The sequence below is a fragment of the Schistocerca nitens genome, chromosome 2 (genome assembly GCF_023898315.1).
Source record: "Schistocerca nitens isolate TAMUIC-IGC-003100 chromosome 2, iqSchNite1.1, whole genome shotgun sequence".
NCBI lineage: Eukaryota > Metazoa > Arthropoda > Insecta > Orthoptera > Acrididae > Schistocerca > Schistocerca nitens.
In genome coordinates, this window is record NC_064615.1 from 910,684,301 (window position 1) to 910,699,452 (window position 15,152).

The 15,152-nt window shown below is 55.7% G+C and overlaps 51 non-coding genes across 51 annotated transcripts; all 51 read right to left on the bottom strand.

Annotated features, from left to right (window-relative positions):
• Positions 1-141: 141 nt before the first annotated feature.
• On the bottom strand, positions 142-213 carry Trnah-gug (transfer RNA histidin (anticodon GUG)). Its single transcript has one exon. It is a non-coding gene; the product is annotated as a tRNA-His (tRNA).
• Positions 214-555: 342 nt separating this feature from the next.
• Positions 556-627, bottom strand: Trnae-cuc (transfer RNA glutamic acid (anticodon CUC)). Its single transcript has one exon. It is a non-coding gene; the product is annotated as a tRNA-Glu (tRNA).
• Positions 628-901: 274 nt separating this feature from the next.
• Positions 902-983, bottom strand: Trnal-cag (transfer RNA leucine (anticodon CAG)). Its single transcript has one exon. It is a non-coding gene; the product is annotated as a tRNA-Leu (tRNA).
• Positions 984-1,063: 80 nt separating this feature from the next.
• On the bottom strand, positions 1,064-1,145 carry Trnal-cag (transfer RNA leucine (anticodon CAG)). Its single transcript has one exon. It is a non-coding gene; the product is annotated as a tRNA-Leu (tRNA).
• Positions 1,146-1,225: 80 nt separating this feature from the next.
• On the bottom strand, positions 1,226-1,307 carry Trnal-aag (transfer RNA leucine (anticodon AAG)). Its single transcript has one exon. It is a non-coding gene; the product is annotated as a tRNA-Leu (tRNA).
• A 292-nt stretch (positions 1,308-1,599) lies between these two features.
• Trnah-gug (transfer RNA histidin (anticodon GUG)) lies at positions 1,600-1,671 on the bottom strand. The gene has a single exon. It is a non-coding gene; the product is annotated as a tRNA-His (tRNA).
• Positions 1,672-2,002: 331 nt separating this feature from the next.
• Positions 2,003-2,074, bottom strand: Trnae-cuc (transfer RNA glutamic acid (anticodon CUC)). The gene has a single exon. It is a non-coding gene; the product is annotated as a tRNA-Glu (tRNA).
• A 274-nt stretch (positions 2,075-2,348) lies between these two features.
• Trnal-cag (transfer RNA leucine (anticodon CAG)) lies at positions 2,349-2,430 on the bottom strand. The gene has a single exon. It is a non-coding gene; the product is annotated as a tRNA-Leu (tRNA).
• Positions 2,431-2,510: 80 nt separating this feature from the next.
• Trnal-cag (transfer RNA leucine (anticodon CAG)) lies at positions 2,511-2,592 on the bottom strand. Its single transcript has one exon. It is a non-coding gene; the product is annotated as a tRNA-Leu (tRNA).
• An 80-nt stretch (positions 2,593-2,672) lies between these two features.
• Positions 2,673-2,754, bottom strand: Trnal-aag (transfer RNA leucine (anticodon AAG)). Its single transcript has one exon. It is a non-coding gene; the product is annotated as a tRNA-Leu (tRNA).
• A 292-nt stretch (positions 2,755-3,046) lies between these two features.
• Positions 3,047-3,118, bottom strand: Trnah-gug (transfer RNA histidin (anticodon GUG)). The gene has a single exon. It is a non-coding gene; the product is annotated as a tRNA-His (tRNA).
• A 331-nt stretch (positions 3,119-3,449) lies between these two features.
• Positions 3,450-3,521, bottom strand: Trnae-cuc (transfer RNA glutamic acid (anticodon CUC)). The gene has a single exon. It is a non-coding gene; the product is annotated as a tRNA-Glu (tRNA).
• Positions 3,522-3,795: 274 nt separating this feature from the next.
• Positions 3,796-3,877, bottom strand: Trnal-cag (transfer RNA leucine (anticodon CAG)). Its single transcript has one exon. It is a non-coding gene; the product is annotated as a tRNA-Leu (tRNA).
• An 80-nt stretch (positions 3,878-3,957) lies between these two features.
• Positions 3,958-4,039, bottom strand: Trnal-cag (transfer RNA leucine (anticodon CAG)). Its single transcript has one exon. It is a non-coding gene; the product is annotated as a tRNA-Leu (tRNA).
• An 80-nt stretch (positions 4,040-4,119) lies between these two features.
• On the bottom strand, positions 4,120-4,201 carry Trnal-aag (transfer RNA leucine (anticodon AAG)). Its single transcript has one exon. It is a non-coding gene; the product is annotated as a tRNA-Leu (tRNA).
• Positions 4,202-4,493: 292 nt separating this feature from the next.
• Positions 4,494-4,565, bottom strand: Trnah-gug (transfer RNA histidin (anticodon GUG)). Its single transcript has one exon. It is a non-coding gene; the product is annotated as a tRNA-His (tRNA).
• A 342-nt stretch (positions 4,566-4,907) lies between these two features.
• Trnae-cuc (transfer RNA glutamic acid (anticodon CUC)) lies at positions 4,908-4,979 on the bottom strand. Its single transcript has one exon. It is a non-coding gene; the product is annotated as a tRNA-Glu (tRNA).
• A 274-nt stretch (positions 4,980-5,253) lies between these two features.
• On the bottom strand, positions 5,254-5,335 carry Trnal-cag (transfer RNA leucine (anticodon CAG)). Its single transcript has one exon. It is a non-coding gene; the product is annotated as a tRNA-Leu (tRNA).
• An 80-nt stretch (positions 5,336-5,415) lies between these two features.
• Trnal-cag (transfer RNA leucine (anticodon CAG)) lies at positions 5,416-5,497 on the bottom strand. Its single transcript has one exon. It is a non-coding gene; the product is annotated as a tRNA-Leu (tRNA).
• Positions 5,498-5,577: 80 nt separating this feature from the next.
• On the bottom strand, positions 5,578-5,659 carry Trnal-aag (transfer RNA leucine (anticodon AAG)). Its single transcript has one exon. It is a non-coding gene; the product is annotated as a tRNA-Leu (tRNA).
• Positions 5,660-5,951: 292 nt separating this feature from the next.
• Positions 5,952-6,023, bottom strand: Trnah-gug (transfer RNA histidin (anticodon GUG)). Its single transcript has one exon. It is a non-coding gene; the product is annotated as a tRNA-His (tRNA).
• A 331-nt stretch (positions 6,024-6,354) lies between these two features.
• Positions 6,355-6,426, bottom strand: Trnae-cuc (transfer RNA glutamic acid (anticodon CUC)). The gene has a single exon. It is a non-coding gene; the product is annotated as a tRNA-Glu (tRNA).
• A 274-nt stretch (positions 6,427-6,700) lies between these two features.
• Positions 6,701-6,782, bottom strand: Trnal-cag (transfer RNA leucine (anticodon CAG)). Its single transcript has one exon. It is a non-coding gene; the product is annotated as a tRNA-Leu (tRNA).
• An 80-nt stretch (positions 6,783-6,862) lies between these two features.
• Positions 6,863-6,944, bottom strand: Trnal-cag (transfer RNA leucine (anticodon CAG)). Its single transcript has one exon. It is a non-coding gene; the product is annotated as a tRNA-Leu (tRNA).
• Positions 6,945-7,024: 80 nt separating this feature from the next.
• On the bottom strand, positions 7,025-7,106 carry Trnal-aag (transfer RNA leucine (anticodon AAG)). The gene has a single exon. It is a non-coding gene; the product is annotated as a tRNA-Leu (tRNA).
• A 292-nt stretch (positions 7,107-7,398) lies between these two features.
• Trnah-gug (transfer RNA histidin (anticodon GUG)) lies at positions 7,399-7,470 on the bottom strand. Its single transcript has one exon. It is a non-coding gene; the product is annotated as a tRNA-His (tRNA).
• A 342-nt stretch (positions 7,471-7,812) lies between these two features.
• Positions 7,813-7,884, bottom strand: Trnae-cuc (transfer RNA glutamic acid (anticodon CUC)). Its single transcript has one exon. It is a non-coding gene; the product is annotated as a tRNA-Glu (tRNA).
• Positions 7,885-8,158: 274 nt separating this feature from the next.
• Trnal-cag (transfer RNA leucine (anticodon CAG)) lies at positions 8,159-8,240 on the bottom strand. Its single transcript has one exon. It is a non-coding gene; the product is annotated as a tRNA-Leu (tRNA).
• Positions 8,241-8,320: 80 nt separating this feature from the next.
• On the bottom strand, positions 8,321-8,402 carry Trnal-cag (transfer RNA leucine (anticodon CAG)). Its single transcript has one exon. It is a non-coding gene; the product is annotated as a tRNA-Leu (tRNA).
• An 80-nt stretch (positions 8,403-8,482) lies between these two features.
• On the bottom strand, positions 8,483-8,564 carry Trnal-aag (transfer RNA leucine (anticodon AAG)). Its single transcript has one exon. It is a non-coding gene; the product is annotated as a tRNA-Leu (tRNA).
• Positions 8,565-8,856: 292 nt separating this feature from the next.
• Positions 8,857-8,928, bottom strand: Trnah-gug (transfer RNA histidin (anticodon GUG)). The gene has a single exon. It is a non-coding gene; the product is annotated as a tRNA-His (tRNA).
• A 331-nt stretch (positions 8,929-9,259) lies between these two features.
• Positions 9,260-9,331, bottom strand: Trnae-cuc (transfer RNA glutamic acid (anticodon CUC)). The gene has a single exon. It is a non-coding gene; the product is annotated as a tRNA-Glu (tRNA).
• Positions 9,332-9,605: 274 nt separating this feature from the next.
• Trnal-cag (transfer RNA leucine (anticodon CAG)) lies at positions 9,606-9,687 on the bottom strand. The gene has a single exon. It is a non-coding gene; the product is annotated as a tRNA-Leu (tRNA).
• An 80-nt stretch (positions 9,688-9,767) lies between these two features.
• Positions 9,768-9,849, bottom strand: Trnal-aag (transfer RNA leucine (anticodon AAG)). The gene has a single exon. It is a non-coding gene; the product is annotated as a tRNA-Leu (tRNA).
• Positions 9,850-9,959: 110 nt separating this feature from the next.
• Positions 9,960-10,041, bottom strand: Trnal-aag (transfer RNA leucine (anticodon AAG)). The gene has a single exon. It is a non-coding gene; the product is annotated as a tRNA-Leu (tRNA).
• Positions 10,042-10,333: 292 nt separating this feature from the next.
• On the bottom strand, positions 10,334-10,405 carry Trnah-gug (transfer RNA histidin (anticodon GUG)). The gene has a single exon. It is a non-coding gene; the product is annotated as a tRNA-His (tRNA).
• Positions 10,406-10,747: 342 nt separating this feature from the next.
• Positions 10,748-10,819, bottom strand: Trnae-cuc (transfer RNA glutamic acid (anticodon CUC)). The gene has a single exon. It is a non-coding gene; the product is annotated as a tRNA-Glu (tRNA).
• Positions 10,820-11,093: 274 nt separating this feature from the next.
• Positions 11,094-11,175, bottom strand: Trnal-cag (transfer RNA leucine (anticodon CAG)). Its single transcript has one exon. It is a non-coding gene; the product is annotated as a tRNA-Leu (tRNA).
• An 80-nt stretch (positions 11,176-11,255) lies between these two features.
• Trnal-aag (transfer RNA leucine (anticodon AAG)) lies at positions 11,256-11,337 on the bottom strand. Its single transcript has one exon. It is a non-coding gene; the product is annotated as a tRNA-Leu (tRNA).
• A 292-nt stretch (positions 11,338-11,629) lies between these two features.
• Trnah-gug (transfer RNA histidin (anticodon GUG)) lies at positions 11,630-11,701 on the bottom strand. The gene has a single exon. It is a non-coding gene; the product is annotated as a tRNA-His (tRNA).
• Positions 11,702-12,032: 331 nt separating this feature from the next.
• Trnae-cuc (transfer RNA glutamic acid (anticodon CUC)) lies at positions 12,033-12,104 on the bottom strand. The gene has a single exon. It is a non-coding gene; the product is annotated as a tRNA-Glu (tRNA).
• Positions 12,105-12,378: 274 nt separating this feature from the next.
• Trnal-cag (transfer RNA leucine (anticodon CAG)) lies at positions 12,379-12,460 on the bottom strand. Its single transcript has one exon. It is a non-coding gene; the product is annotated as a tRNA-Leu (tRNA).
• Positions 12,461-12,540: 80 nt separating this feature from the next.
• On the bottom strand, positions 12,541-12,622 carry Trnal-cag (transfer RNA leucine (anticodon CAG)). Its single transcript has one exon. It is a non-coding gene; the product is annotated as a tRNA-Leu (tRNA).
• Positions 12,623-12,702: 80 nt separating this feature from the next.
• Trnal-aag (transfer RNA leucine (anticodon AAG)) lies at positions 12,703-12,784 on the bottom strand. The gene has a single exon. It is a non-coding gene; the product is annotated as a tRNA-Leu (tRNA).
• A 292-nt stretch (positions 12,785-13,076) lies between these two features.
• Positions 13,077-13,148, bottom strand: Trnah-gug (transfer RNA histidin (anticodon GUG)). Its single transcript has one exon. It is a non-coding gene; the product is annotated as a tRNA-His (tRNA).
• Positions 13,149-13,479: 331 nt separating this feature from the next.
• Positions 13,480-13,551, bottom strand: Trnae-cuc (transfer RNA glutamic acid (anticodon CUC)). The gene has a single exon. It is a non-coding gene; the product is annotated as a tRNA-Glu (tRNA).
• Positions 13,552-13,825: 274 nt separating this feature from the next.
• Trnal-cag (transfer RNA leucine (anticodon CAG)) lies at positions 13,826-13,907 on the bottom strand. The gene has a single exon. It is a non-coding gene; the product is annotated as a tRNA-Leu (tRNA).
• Positions 13,908-13,987: 80 nt separating this feature from the next.
• Trnal-aag (transfer RNA leucine (anticodon AAG)) lies at positions 13,988-14,069 on the bottom strand. The gene has a single exon. It is a non-coding gene; the product is annotated as a tRNA-Leu (tRNA).
• Positions 14,070-14,179: 110 nt separating this feature from the next.
• Trnal-aag (transfer RNA leucine (anticodon AAG)) lies at positions 14,180-14,261 on the bottom strand. The gene has a single exon. It is a non-coding gene; the product is annotated as a tRNA-Leu (tRNA).
• A 292-nt stretch (positions 14,262-14,553) lies between these two features.
• Trnah-gug (transfer RNA histidin (anticodon GUG)) lies at positions 14,554-14,625 on the bottom strand. The gene has a single exon. It is a non-coding gene; the product is annotated as a tRNA-His (tRNA).
• A 342-nt stretch (positions 14,626-14,967) lies between these two features.
• On the bottom strand, positions 14,968-15,039 carry Trnae-cuc (transfer RNA glutamic acid (anticodon CUC)). The gene has a single exon. It is a non-coding gene; the product is annotated as a tRNA-Glu (tRNA).
• Between the last annotated feature and the right edge of the window lie 113 nt (positions 15,040-15,152).

The window sequence follows — 15,152 nt, forward strand, 5'->3', positions numbered from 1 at the left end:
CGAATTTCTTGTTGCTGATAATGAAATGGTAGTGCAACCTGCGGCGTGCGGAACATGAGTGTAAAGTGATGAGAGCATTGTGATTTCAAACACTGGGTGACGATCATGATTGCAGCAACAGCAAGGCAAAACCTTCAAAATTGCCGTGACCAGGATTCGAACCTGGGTTTTTGCGGCCACAACGCAATGTCCTAACCACTAGACGATCACGGCCGCGGAGGCGCCCGGGGAAGCAGTTCTCGCGACTGCACCCGCCCGGTACACAGCAAAGCTCAGCCCACTGCGTCAGACGCGATCTCCATTATATGTATACGGGCAAACGAAACGTGCCTGCGCTGTTAGGACACTAACCAGAGTGGGTAGCTGCATTCATCTCCCTGGCAGTGTCTTGCAGTCCTCCAAGTCTGTTGACCACAGGTGGACAGGTGTCGCATCTCTCTCGCCGTCACTTGTGGCCGTCATTCATACTTAACGTGCTTTTCTGCAAGCGTCAGCGTAGCGTCAGTCGAGCAAAGTCGGGACAAGTCGCCTAAGAGGAGCAACAAAATGGTGGATTTCCGGTACCGGGAATCGAACCCGGGCCTCCTGGGTGAGAGCCAGGTATCCTAGCCACTAGACGACACCGGATAACGACACACGCACTCCTCCAACAAACACGGTGAGCGTCCACCCGCTACTTGACGACAACTGCAAAAATTAACGCTTCCACTTCGTAGAACGGCATGCTCTGGACGTATCTCGTGGAGACGAACGCCAGCAATCATGAGACCAAACTGCGCCGGTGAATCCTGTTGTTACACCGCGCACTGTGCTACGACAGTTTAAGAGAGCGACGCTCACGCTTTGCTGCGCTATTTCCTTCGCGGGAAATCAGTGCTCCTGTTTTCGAGACAGAAAACGTTGGCAGCGGTGGGATTCGAACCCACGCCTCCGAAGAGACTGGTGCCTGAAACCAGCGCCTTAGACCGCTCGGCCACGCTACCTACGCGCCGCGGCCGCCGCAGGAGCTGCGTTCTACCCCACGAGAACACAGCGCAATGGCACAAAAACGAGAAGTAAAAATTGGCAGCGGTGGGATTCGAACCCACGCCTCCGAAGAGACTGGTGCCTGAAACCAGCGCCTTAGACCGCTCGGCCACGCTACCTACGCGACGCGGCCGCCGCAGGAGCTGCGTTCTACCCCACGAGAACACAGCGCAATGGCACAAAAACGAGAAGTAAAAATTGGCAGCGGTGGGATTCGAACCCACGCCTCCGAAGAGACTGGTGCCTTAAACCAGCGCCTTAGACCGCTCGGCCACGCTACCTGCGCCAGCGTTCCCCGCGTCTCTAGAAAACAGTGCACGACACAGTTTCCTGTTGTGCTGCGACTCGCTGCTCATGCATCGCACCTCAAACAACTGCCCCTTTCGACTATAGATTTAACCTCTCAGGCAGCTACCCACGCCCTGGGGCGGCCGAATTTCTTGTTGCTGATAATGAAATGGTAGTGCAACCTGCGGCGTGCGGAACATGAGTGTAAAGTGATGAGAGCATTGTGATTTCAAACACTGGGTGACGATCATGATTGCAGCAACAGCAAGGCAAAACCTTCAAAATTGCCGTGACCAGGATTCGAACCTGGGTTTTTGCGGCCACAACGCAATGTCCTAACCACTAGACGATCACGGCCGCGGAGGCGCCCGGGGAAGCAGTTCTCGCGACTGCACCCGCCCGGTACACAGCAAAGCTCAGCCCACTGCGTCAGACGCGATCTCCATTATATGTATACGGGCAAACGAAACGTGCCTGCGCTGTTAGGACACTAACCAGAGTGGGTAGCTGCATTCATCTCCCTGGCAGTGTCTTGCAGTCCTCCAAGTCTGTTGACCACAGGTGGACAGGTGTCGCATCTCTCTCGCCGTCACTTGTGGCCGTCATTCATACTTAACGTGCTTTTCTGCAAGCGTCAGTCGAGCAAAGTCGGGACAAGTCGCCTAAGAGGAGCAACAAAATGGTGGATTTCCGGTACCGGGAATCGAACCCGGGCCTCCTGGGTGAGAGCCAGGTATCCTAGCCACTAGACGACACCGGATAACGACACACGCACTCCTCCAACAAACACGGTGAGCGTCCACCCGCTACTTGACGACAACTGCAAAAATTAACGCTTCCACTTCGTAGAACGGCATGCTCTGGACGTATCTCGTGGAGACGAACGCCAGCAATCATGAGACCAAACTGCGCCGGTGAATCCTGTTGTTACACCGCGCACTGTGCTACGACAGTTTAAGAGAGCGACGCTCACGCTTTGCTGCGCTATTTCCTTCGCGGGAAATCAGTGCTCCTGTTTTCGAGACAGAAAACGTTGGCAGCGGTGGGATTCGAACCCACGCCTCCGAAGAGACTGGTGCCTGAAACCAGCGCCTTAGACCGCTCGGCCACGCTACCTACGCGACGCGGCCGCCGCAGGAGCTGCGTTCTACCCCACGAGAACACAGCGCAATGGCACAAAAACGAGAAGTAAAAATTGGCAGCGGTGGGATTCGAACCCACGCCTCCGAAGAGACTGGTGCCTGAAACCAGCGCCTTAGACCGCTCGGCCACGCTACCTACGCGACGCGGCCGCCGCAGGAGCTGCGTTCTACCCCACGAGAACACAGCGCAATGGCACAAAAACGAGAAGTAAAAATTGGCAGCGGTGGGATTCGAACCCACGCCTCCGAAGAGACTGGTGCCTTAAACCAGCGCCTTAGACCGCTCGGCCACGCTACCTGCGCCAGCGTTCCCCGCGTCTCTAGAAAACAGTGCACGACACAGTTTCCTGTTGTGCTGCGACTCGCTGCTCATGCATCGCACCTCAAACAACTGCCCCTTTCGACTATAGATTTAACCTCTCAGGCAGCTACCCACGCCCTGGGGCGGCCGAATTTCTTGTTGCTGATAATGAAATGGTAGTGCAACCTGCGGCGTGCGGAACATGAGTGTAAAGTGATGAGAGCATTGTGATTTCAAACACTGGGTGACGATCATGATTGCAGCAACAGCAAGGCAAAACCTTCAAAATTGCCGTGACCAGGATTCGAACCTGGGTTTTTGCGGCCACAACGCAATGTCCTAACCACTAGACGATCACGGCCGCGGAGGCGCCCGGGGAAGCAGTTCTCGCGACTGCACCCGCCCGGTACACAGCAAAGCTCAGCCCACTGCGTCAGACGCGATCTCCATTATATGTATACGGGCAAACGAAACGTGCCTGCGCTGTTAGGACACTAACCAGAGTGGGTAGCTGCATTCATCTCCCTGGCAGTGTCTTGCAGTCCTCCAAGTCTGTTGACCACAGGTGGACAGGTGTCGCATCTCTCTCGCCGTCACTTGTGGCCGTCATTCATACTTAACGTGCTTTTCTGCAAGCGTCAGTCGAGCAAAGTCGGGACAAGTCGCCTAAGAGGAGCAACAAAATGGTGGATTTCCGGTACCGGGAATCGAACCCGGGCCTCCTGGGTGAGAGCCAGGTATCCTAGCCACTAGACGACACCGGATAACGACACACGCACTCCTCCAACAAACACGGTGAGCGTCCACCCGCTACTTGACGACAACTGCAAAAATTAACGCTTCCACTTCGTAGAACGGCATGCTCTGGACGTATCTCGTGGAGACGAACGCCAGCAATCATGAGACCAAACTGCGCCGGTGAATCCTGTTGTTACACCGCGCACTGTGCTACGACAGTTTAAGAGAGCGACGCTCACGCTTTGCTGCGCTATTTCCTTCGCGGGAAATCAGTGCTCCTGTTTTCGAGACAGAAAACGTTGGCAGCGGTGGGATTCGAACCCACGCCTCCGAAGAGACTGGTGCCTGAAACCAGCGCCTTAGACCGCTCGGCCACGCTACCTACGCGCCGCGGCCGCCGCAGGAGCTGCGTTCTACCCCACGAGAACACAGCGCAATGGCACAAAAACGAGAAGTAAAAATTGGCAGCGGTGGGATTCGAACCCACGCCTCCGAAGAGACTGGTGCCTGAAACCAGCGCCTTAGACCGCTCGGCCACGCTACCTACGCGACGCGGCCGCCGCAGGAGCTGCGTTCTACCCCACGAGAACACAGCGCAATGGCACAAAAACGAGAAGTAAAAATTGGCAGCGGTGGGATTCGAACCCACGCCTCCGAAGAGACTGGTGCCTTAAACCAGCGCCTTAGACCGCTCGGCCACGCTACCTGCGCCAGCGTTCCCCGCGTCTCTAGAAAACAGTGCACGACACAGTTTCCTGTTGTGCTGCGACTCGCTGCTCATGCATCGCACCTCAAACAACTGCCCCTTTCGACTATATATTTAACCTCTCAGGCAGCTACCCACGCCCTGGGGCGGCCGAATTTCTTGTTGCTGATAATGAAATGGTAGTGCAACCTGCGGCGTGCGGAACATGAGTGTAAAGTGATGAGAGCATTGTGATTTCAAACACTGGGTGACGATCATGATTGCAGCAACAGCAAGGCAAAACCTTCAAAATTGCCGTGACCAGGATTCGAACCTGGGTTTTTGCGGCCACAACGCAATGTCCTAACCACTAGACGATCACGGCCGCGGAGGCGCCCGGGGAAGCAGTTCTCGCGACTGCACCCGCCCGGTACACAGCAAAGCTCAGCCCACTGCGTCAGACGCGATCTCCATTATATGTATACGGGCAAACGAAACGTGCCTGCGCTGTTAGGACACTAACCAGAGTGGGTAGCTGCATTCATCTCCCTGGCAGTGTCTTGCAGTCCTCCAAGTCTGTTGACCACAGGTGGACAGGTGTCGCATCTCTCTCGCCGTCACTTGTGGCCGTCATTCATACTTAACGTGCTTTTCTGCAAGCGTCAGCGTAGCGTCAGTCGAGCAAAGTCGGGACAAGTCGCCTAAGAGGAGCAACAAAATGGTGGATTTCCGGTACCGGGAATCGAACCCGGGCCTCCTGGGTGAGAGCCAGGTATCCTAGCCACTAGACGACACCGGATAACGACACACGCACTCCTCCAACAAACACGGTGAGCGTCCACCCGCTACTTGACGACAACTGCAAAAATTAACGCTTCCACTTCGTAGAACGGCATGCTCTGGACGTATCTCGTGGAGACGAACGCCAGCAATCATGAGACCAAACTGCGCCGGTGAATCCTGTTGTTACACCGCGCACTGTGCTACGACAGTTTAAGAGAGCGACGCTCACGCTTTGCTGCGCTATTTCCTTCGCGGGAAATCAGTGCTCCTGTTTTCGAGACAGAAAACGTTGGCAGCGGTGGGATTCGAACCCACGCCTCCGAAGAGACTGGTGCCTGAAACCAGCGCCTTAGACCGCTCGGCCACGCTACCTACGCGCCGCGGCCGCCGCAGGAGCTGCGTTCTACCCCACGAGAACACAGCGCAATGGCACAAAAACGAGAAGTAAAAATTGGCAGCGGTGGGATTCGAACCCACGCCTCCGAAGAGACTGGTGCCTGAAACCAGCGCCTTAGACCGCTCGGCCACGCTACCTACGCGACGCGGCCGCCGCAGGAGATGCGTTCTACCCCACGAGAACACAGCGCAATGGCACAAAAACGAGAAGTAAAAATTGGCAGCGGTGGGATTCGAACCCACGCCTCCGAAGAGACTGGTGCCTTAAACCAGCGCCTTAGACCGCTCGGCCACGCTACCTGCGCCAGCGTTCCCCGCGTCTCTAGAAAACAGTGCACGACACAGTTTCCTGTTGTGCTGCGACTCGCTGCTCATGCATCGCACCTCAAACAACTGCCCCTTTCGACTATAGATTTAACCTCTCAGGCAGCTACCCACGCCCTGGGGCGGCCGAATTTCTTGTTGCTGATAATGAAATGGTAGTGCAACCTGCGGCGTGCGGAACATGAGTGTAAAGTGATGAGAGCATTGTGATTTCAAACACTGGGTGACGATCATGATTGCAGCAACAGCAAGGCAAAACCTTCAAAATTGCCGTGACCAGGATTCGAACCTGGGTTTTTGCGGCCACAACGCAATGTCCTAACCACTAGACGATCACGGCCGCGGAGGCGCCCGGGGAAGCAGTTCTCGCGACTGCACCCGCCCGGTACACAGCAAAGCTCAGCCCACTGCGTCAGACGCGATCTCCATTATATGTATACGGGCAAACGAAACGTGCCTGCGCTGTTAGGACACTAACCAGAGTGGGTAGCTGCATTCATCTCCCTGGCAGTGTCTTGCAGTCCTCCAAGTCTGTTGACCACAGGTGGACAGGTGTCGCATCTCTCTCGCCGTCACTTGTGGCCGTCATTCATACTTAACGTGCTTTTCTGCAAGCGTCAGTCGAGCAAAGTCGGGACAAGTCGCCTAAGAGGAGCAACAAAATGGTGGATTTCCGGTACCGGGAATCGAACCCGGGCCTCCTGGGTGAGAGCCAGGTATCCTAGCCACTAGACGACACCGGATAACGACACACGCACTCCTCCAACAAACACGGTGAGCGTCCACCCGCTACTTGACGACAACTGCAAAAATTAACGCTTCCACTTCGTAGAACGGCATGCTCTGGACGTATCTCGTGGAGACGAATGCCAGCAATCATGAGACCAAACTGCGCCGGTGAATCCTGTTGTTACACCGCGCACTGTGCTACGACAGTTTAAGAGAGCGACGCTCACGCTTTGCTGCGCTATTTCCTTCGCGGGAAATCAGTGCTCCTGTTTTCGAGACAGAAAACGTTGGCAGCGGTGGGATTCGAACCCACGCCTCCGAAGAGACTGGTGCCTGAAACCAGCGCCTTAGACCGCTCGGCCACGCTACCTACGCGCCGCGGCCGCCGCAGGAGCTGCGTTCTACCCCACGAGAACACAGCGCAATGGCACAAAAACGAGAAGTAAAAATTGGCAGCGGTGGGATTCGAACCCACGCCTCCGAAGAGACTGGTGCCTGAAACCAGCGCCTTAGACCGCTCGGCCACGCTACCTACGCGACGCGGCCGCCGCAGGAGCTGCGTTCTACCCCACGAGAACACAGCGCAATGGCACAAAAACGAGAAGTAAAAATTGGCAGCGGTGGGATTCGAACCCACGCCTCCGAAGAGACTGGTGCCTTAAACCAGCGCCTTAGACCGCTCGGCCACGCTACCTGCGCCAGCGTTCCCCGCGTCTCTAGAAAACAGTGCACGACACAGTTTCCTGTTGTGCTGCGACTCGCTGCTCATGCATCGCACCTCAAACAACTGCCCCTTTCGACTATATATTTAACCTCTCAGGCAGCTACCCACGCCCTGGGGCGGCCGAATTTCTTGTTGCTGATAATGAAATGGTAGTGCAACCTGCGGCGTGCGGAACATGAGTGTAAAGTGATGAGAGCATTGTGATTTCAAACACTGGGTGACGATCATGATTGCAGCAACAGCAAGGCAAAACCTTCAAAATTGCCGTGACCAGGATTCGAACCTGGGTTTTTGCGGCCACAACGCAATGTCCTAACCACTAGACGATCACGGCCGCGGAGGCGCCCGGGGAAGCAGTTCTCGCGACTGCACCCGCCCGGTACACAGCAAAGCTCAGCCCACTGCGTCAGACGCGATCTCCATTATATGTATACGGGCAAACGAAACGTGCCTGCGCTGTTAGGACACTAACCAGAGTGGGTAGCTGCATTCATCTCCCTGGCAGTGTCTTGCAGTCCTCCAAGTCTGTTGACCACAGGTGGACAGGTGTCGCATCTCTCTCGCCGTCACTTGTGGCCGTCATTCATACTTAACGTGCTTTTCTGCAAGCGTCAGCGTAGCGTCAGTCGAGCAAAGTCGGGACAAGTCGCCTAAGAGGAGCAACAAAATGGTGGATTTCCGGTACCGGGAATCGAACCCGGGCCTCCTGGGTGAGAGCCAGGTATCCTAGCCACTAGACGACACCGGATAACGACACACGCACTCCTCCAACAAACACGGTGAGCGTCCACCCGCTACTTGACGACAACTGCAAAAATTAACGCTTCCACTTCGTAGAACGGCATGCTCTGGACGTATCTCGTGGAGACGAACGCCAGCAATCATGAGACCAAACTGCGCCGGTGAATCCTGTTGTTACACCGCGCACTGTGCTACGACAGTTTAAGAGAGCGACGCTCACGCTTTGCTGCGCTATTTCCTTCGCGGGAAATCAGTGCTCCTGTTTTCGAGACAGAAAACGTTGGCAGCGGTGGGATTCGAACCCACGCCTCCGAAGAGACTGGTGCCTGAAACCAGCGCCTTAGACCGCTCGGCCACGCTACCTACGCGACGCGGCCGCCGCAGGAGCTGCGTTCTACCCCACGAGAACACAGCGCAATGGCACAAAAACGAGAAGTAAAAATTGGCAGCGGTGGGATTCGAACCCACGCCTCCGAAGAGACTGGTGCCTGAAACCAGCGCCTTAGACCGCTCGGCCACGCTACCTACGCGACGCGGCCGCCGCAGGAGCTGCGTTCTACCCCACGAGAACACAGCGCAATGGCACAAAAACGAGAAGTAAAAATTGGCAGCGGTGGGATTCGAACCCACGCCTCCGAAGAGACTGGTGCCTTAAACCAGCGCCTTAGACCGCTCGGCCACGCTACCTGCGCCAGCGTTCCCCGCGTCTCTAGAAAACAGTGCACGACACAGTTTCCTGTTGTGCTGCGACTCGCTGCTCATGCATCGCACCTCAAACAACTGCCCCTTTCGACTATATATTTAACCTCTCAGGCAGCTACCCACGCCCTGGGGCGGCCGAATTTCTTGTTGCTGATAATGAAATGGTAGTGCAACCTGCGGCGTGCGGAACATGAGTGTAAAGTGATGAGAGCATTGTGATTTCAAACACTGGGTGACGATCATGATTGCAGCAACAGCAAGGCAAAACCTTCAAAATTGCCGTGACCAGGATTCGAACCTGGGTTTTTGCGGCCACAACGCAATGTCCTAACCACTAGACGATCACGGCCGCGGAGGCGCCCGGGGAAGCAGTTCTCGCGACTGCACCCGCCCGGTACACAGCAAAGCTCAGCCCACTGCGTCAGACGCGATCTCCATTATATGTATACGGGCAAACGAAACGTGCCTGCGCTGTTAGGACACTAACCAGAGTGGGTAGCTGCATTCATCTCCCTGGCAGTGTCTTGCAGTCCTCCAAGTCTGTTGACCACAGGTGGACAGGTGTCGCATCTCTCTCGCCGTCACTTGTGGCCGTCATTCATACTTAACGTGCTTTTCTGCAAGCGTCAGTCGAGCAAAGTCGGGACAAGTCGCCTAAGAGGAGCAACAAAATGGTGGATTTCCGGTACCGGGAATCGAACCCGGGCCTCCTGGGTGAGAGCCAGGTATCCTAGCCACTAGACGACACCGGATAACGACACACGCACTCCTCCAACAAACACGGTGAGCGTCCACCCGCTACTTGACGACAACTGCAAAAATTAACGCTTCCACTTCGTAGAACGGCATGCTCTGGACGTATCTCGTGGAGACGAACGCCAGCAATCATGAGACCAAACTGCGCCGGTGAATCCTGTTGTTACACCGCGCACTGTGCTACGACAGTTTAAGAGAGCGACGCTCACGCTTTGCTGCGCTATTTCCTTCGCGGGAAATCAGTGCTCCTGTTTTCGAGACAGAAAACGTTGGCAGCGGTGGGATTCGAACCCACGCCTCCGAAGAGACTGGTGCCTGAAACCAGCGCCTTAGACCGCTCGGCCACGCTACCTACGCGACGCGGCCGCCGCAGGAGCTGCGTTCTACCCCACGAGAACACAGCGCAATGGCACAAAAACGAGAAGTAAAAATTGGCAGCGGTGGGATTCGAACCCACGCCTCCGAAGAGACTGGTGCCTTAAACCAGCGCCTTAGACCGCTCGGCCACGCTACCTGCGCCAGCGTTCCCCGCGTCTCTAGAAAACAGTGCACGACACAGTTTCCTGTTGTGCTGCGACTCGCTGCTCATGCATCGCACCTCAAACAAAAACGAGAAGTAAAAATTGGCAGCGGTGGGATTCGAACCCACGCCTCCGAAGAGACTGGTGCCTTAAACCAGCGCCTTAGACCGCTCGGCCACGCTACCTGCGCCAGCGTTCCCCGCGTCTCTAGAAAACAGTGCACGACACAGTTTCCTGTTGTGCTGCGACTCGCTGCTCATGCATCGCACCTCAAACAACTGCCCCTTTCGACTATAGATTTAACCTCTCAGGCAGCTACCCACGCCCTGGGGCGGCCGAATTTCTTGTTGCTGATAATGAAACGGTAGTGCAACCTGCGGCGTGCGGAACATGAGTGTAAAGTGATGAGAGCATTGTGATTTCAAACACTGGGTGACGATCATGATTGCAGCAACAGCAAGGCAAAACCTTCAAAATTGCCGTGACCAGGATTCGAACCTGGGTTTTTGCGGCCACAACGCAATGTCCTAACCACTAGACGATCACTGCCGCGGAGGCGCCCGGGGAAGCAGTTCTCGCGACTGCACCCGCCCGGTACACAGCAAAGCTCAGCCCACTGCGTCAGACGCGATCTCCATTATATGTATACGGGCAAACGAAACGTGCCTGCGCTGTTAGGACACTAACCAGAGTGGGTAGCTGCATTCATCTCCCTGGCAGTGTCTTGCAGTCCTCCAAGTCTGTTGACCACAGGTGGACAGGTGTCGCATCTCTCTCGCCGTCACTTGTGGCCGTCATTCATACTTAACGTGCTTTTCTGCAAGCGTCAGCGTAGCGTCAGTCGAGCAAAGTCGGGACAAGTCGCCTAAGAGGAGCAACAAAATGGTGGATTTCCGGTACCGGGAATCGAACCCGGGCCTCCTGGGTGAGAGCCAGGTATCCTAGCCACTAGACGACACCGGATAACGACACACGCACTCCTCCAACAAACACGGTGAGCGTCCACCCGCTACTTGACGACAACTGCAAAAATTAACGCTTCCACTTCGTAGAACGGCATGCTCTGGACGTATCTCGTGGAGACGAACGCCAGCAATCATGAGACCAAACTGCGCCGGTGAATCCTGTTGTTACACCGCGCACTGTGCTACGACAGTTTAAGAGAGCGACGCTCACGCTTTGCTGCGCTATTTCCTTCGCGGGAAATCAGTGCTCCTGTTTTCGAGACAGAAAACGTTGGCAGCGGTGGGATTCGAACCCACGCCTCCGAAGAGACTGGTGCCTGAAACCAGCGCCTTAGACCGCTCGGCCACGCTACCTACGCGACGCGGCCGCCGCAGGAGCTGCGTTCTACCCCACGAGAACACAGCGCAATGGCACAAAAACGAGAAGTAAAAATTGGCAGCGGTGGGATTCGAACCCACGCCTCCGAAGAGACTGGTGCCTTAAACCAGCGCCTTAGACCGCTCGGCCACGCTACCTGCGCCAGCGTTCCCCGCGTCTCTAGAAAACAGTGCACGACACAGTTTCCTGTTGTGCTGCGACTCGCTGCTCATGCATCGCACCTCAAACAACTGCCCCTTTCGACTATATATTTAACCTCTCAGGCAGCTACCCACGCCCTGGGGCGGCCGAATTTCTTGTTGCTGATAATGAAATGGTAGTGCAACCTGCGGCGTGCGGAACATGAGTGTAAAGTGATGAGAGCATTGTGATTTCAAACACTGGGTGACGATCATGATTGCAGCAACAGCAAGGCAAAACCTTCAAAATTGCCGTGACCAGGATTCGAACCTGGGTTTTTGCGGCCACAACGCAATGTCCTAACCACTAGACGATCACGGCCGCGGAGGCGCCCGGGGAAGCAGTTCTCGCGACTGCACCCGCCCGGTACACAGCAAAGCTCAGCCCACTGCGTCAGACGCGATCTCCATTATATGTATACGGGCAAACGAAACGTGCCTGCGCTGTTAGGACACTAACCAGAGTGGGTAGCTGCATTCATCTCCCTGGCAGTGTCTTGCAGTCCTCCAAGTCTGTTGACCACAGGTGGACAGGTGTCGCATCTCTCTCGCCGTCACTTGTGGCCGTCATTCATACTTAACGTGCTTTTCTGCAAGCGTCAGTCGAGCAAAGTCGGGACAAGTCGCCTAAGAGGAGCAACAAAATGGTGGATTTCCGGTACCGGGAATCGAACCCGGGCCTCCTGGGTGAGAGCCAGGTATCCTAGCCACTAGACGACACCGGATAACGACACACGCACTCCTCCAACAAACACGGTGAGCGTCCACCCGCTACTTGACGACAACTGCAAAAATTAACGCTTCCACTTCGTAGAACGGCATGCTCTGGACGTATCTCGTGGAGACGAACGCCAGCAATCATGAGACCAAACTGCGCCGGTGAATCCTGTTGTTACACCGCGCACTGTGCTACGACAGTTTAAGAGAGCGACGCTCACGCTTTGCTGCGCTATTTCCTTCGCGGGAAATCAGTGCTCCTGTTTTCGAGACAGAAAACGTTGGCAGCGGTGGGATTCGAACCCACGCCTCCGAAGAGACTGGTGCCTGAAACCAGCGCCTTAGACCGCTCGGCCACGCTACCTACGCGCCGCGGCCGCCGCAGGAGCTGCGTTCTACCCCACGAGAACACAGCGCAATGGCACAAAAACGAGAAGTAAAAATTGGCAGTGGTGGGATTCGAACCCACGCCTCCGAAGAGACTGGTGCCTGAAACCAGCGCCTTAGACCGCTCGGCCACGCTACCTACGCGACGCGGCCGCCGCAGGAGCTGCGTTCTACCCCACGAGAACACAGCGCAATGGCACAAAAACGAGAAGTAAAAATTGGCAGCGGTGGGATTCGAACCCACGCCTCCGAAGAGACTGGTGCCTTAAACCAGCGCCTTAGACCGCTCGGCCACGCTACCTGCGCCAGCGTTCCCCGCGTCTCTAGAAAACAGTGCACGACACAGTTTCCTGTTGTGCTGCGACTCGCTGCTCATGCATCGCACCTCAAACAACTGCCCCTTTCGACTATATATTTAACCTCTCAGGCAGCTACCCACGCCCTGGGGCGGCCGAATTTCTTGTTGCTGATAATGAAATGGTAGTGCAACCTGCGGCGTGCGGAACATGAGTGTAAAGTGATGAGAGCATTGTGATTTCAAACACTGGGTGACGATCATGATTGCAGCAACAGCAAGGCAAAACCTTCAAAATTGCCGTGACCAGGATTCGAACCTGGGTTTTTGCGGCCACAACGCAATGTCCTAACCACTAGACGATCACGGCCGCGGAGGCGCCCGGGGAAGCAGTTCTCGCGACTGCACCCGCCCGGTACACAGCAAAGCTCAGCCCACTGCGTCAGACGCGATCTCCATTATATGTATACGGGCAAACGAAACGTGCCTGCGCTGTTAGGACACTAACCAGAGTGGGTAGCTGCATTCATCTCCCTGGCAGTGTCTTGCAGTCCTCCAAGTCTGTTGACCACAGGTGGACAGGTGTCGCATCTCTCTCGCCGTCACTTGTGGCCGTCATTCATACTTAACGTGCTTTTCTGCAAGCGTCAGTCGAGCAAAGTCGGGACAAGTCGCCTAAGAGGAGCAACAAAATGGTGGATTTCCGGTACCGGGAATCGAACCCGGGCCTCCTGGGTGAGAGCCAGGTATCCTAGCCACTAGACGACACCGGATAACGACACACGCACTCCTCCAACAAACACGGTGAGCGTCCACCCGCTACTTGACGACAACTGCAAAAATTAACGCTTCCACTTCGTAGAACGGCATGCTCTGGACGTATCTCGTGGAGACGAACGCCAGCAATCATGAGACCAAACTGCGCCGGTGAATCCTGTTGTTACACCGCGCACTGTGCTACGACAGTTTAAGAGAGCGACGCTCACGCTTTGCTGCGCTATTTCCTTCGCGGGAAATCAGTGCTCCTGTTTTCGAGACAGAAAACGTTGGCAGCGGTGGGATTCGAACCCACGCCTCCGAAGAGACTGGTGCCTGAAACCAGCGCCTTAGACCGCTCGGCCACGCTACCTACGCGACGCGGCCGCCGCAGGAGCTGCGTTCTACCCCACGAGAACACAGCGCAATGGCACAAAAACGAGAAGTAAAAATTGGCAGCGGTGGGATTCGAACCCACGCCTCCGAAGAGACTGGTGCCTTAAACCAGCGCCTTAGACCGCTCGGCCACGCTACCTGCGCCAGCGTTCCCCGCGTCTCTAGAAAACAGTGCACGACACAGTTTCCTGTTGTGCTGCGACTCGCTGCTCATGCATCGCACCTCAAACAAAAACGAGAAGTAAAAATTGGCAGCGGTGGGATTCGAACCCACGCCTCCGAAGAGACTGGTGCCTTAAACCAGCGCCTTAGACCGCTCGGCCACGCTACCTGCGCCAGCGTTCCCCGCGTCTCTAGAAAACAGTGCACGACACAGTTTCCTGTTGTGCTGCGACTCGCTGCTCATGCATCGCACCTCAAACAACTGCCCCTTTCGACTATAGATTTAACCTCTCAGGCAGCTACCCACGCCCTGGGGCGGCCGAATTTCTTGTTGCTGATAATGAAACGGTAGTGCAACCTGCGGCGTGCGGAACATGAGTGTAAAGTGATGAGAGCATTGTGATTTCAAACACTGGGTGACGATCATGATTGCAGCAACAGCAAGGCAAAACCTTCAAAATTGCCGTGACCAGGATTCGAACCTGGGTTTTTGCGGCCACAACGCAATGTCCTAACCACTAGACGATCACTGCCGCGGAGGCGCCCGGGGAAGCAGTTCTCGCGACTGCACCCGCCCGGTACACAGCAAAGCTCAGCCCACTGCGTCAGACGCGATCTCCATTATATGTATACGGGCAAACGAAACGTGCCTGCGCTGTTAGGACACTAACCAGAGTGGGTAGCTGCATTCATCTCCCTGGCAGTGTCTTGCAGTCCTCCAAGTCTGTTGACCACAGGTGGACAGGTGTCGCATCTCTCTCGCCGTCACTTGTGGCCGTCATTCATACTTAACGTGCTTTTCTGCAAGCGTCAGCGTAGCGTCAGTCGAGCAAAGTCGGGACAAGTCGCCTAAGAGGAGCAACAAAATGGTGGATTTCCGGTACCGGGAATCGAACCCGGGCCTCCTGGGTGAGAGCCAGGTATCCTAGCCACTAGACGACACCGGATAACGACACACGCACTCCTCCAACAAACACGGTGAGCGTCCACCCGCTACTTGACGACAACTGCAAAAATTAACGCTTCCACTTCGTAGAACGGCATGCTCTGGACGTATCTC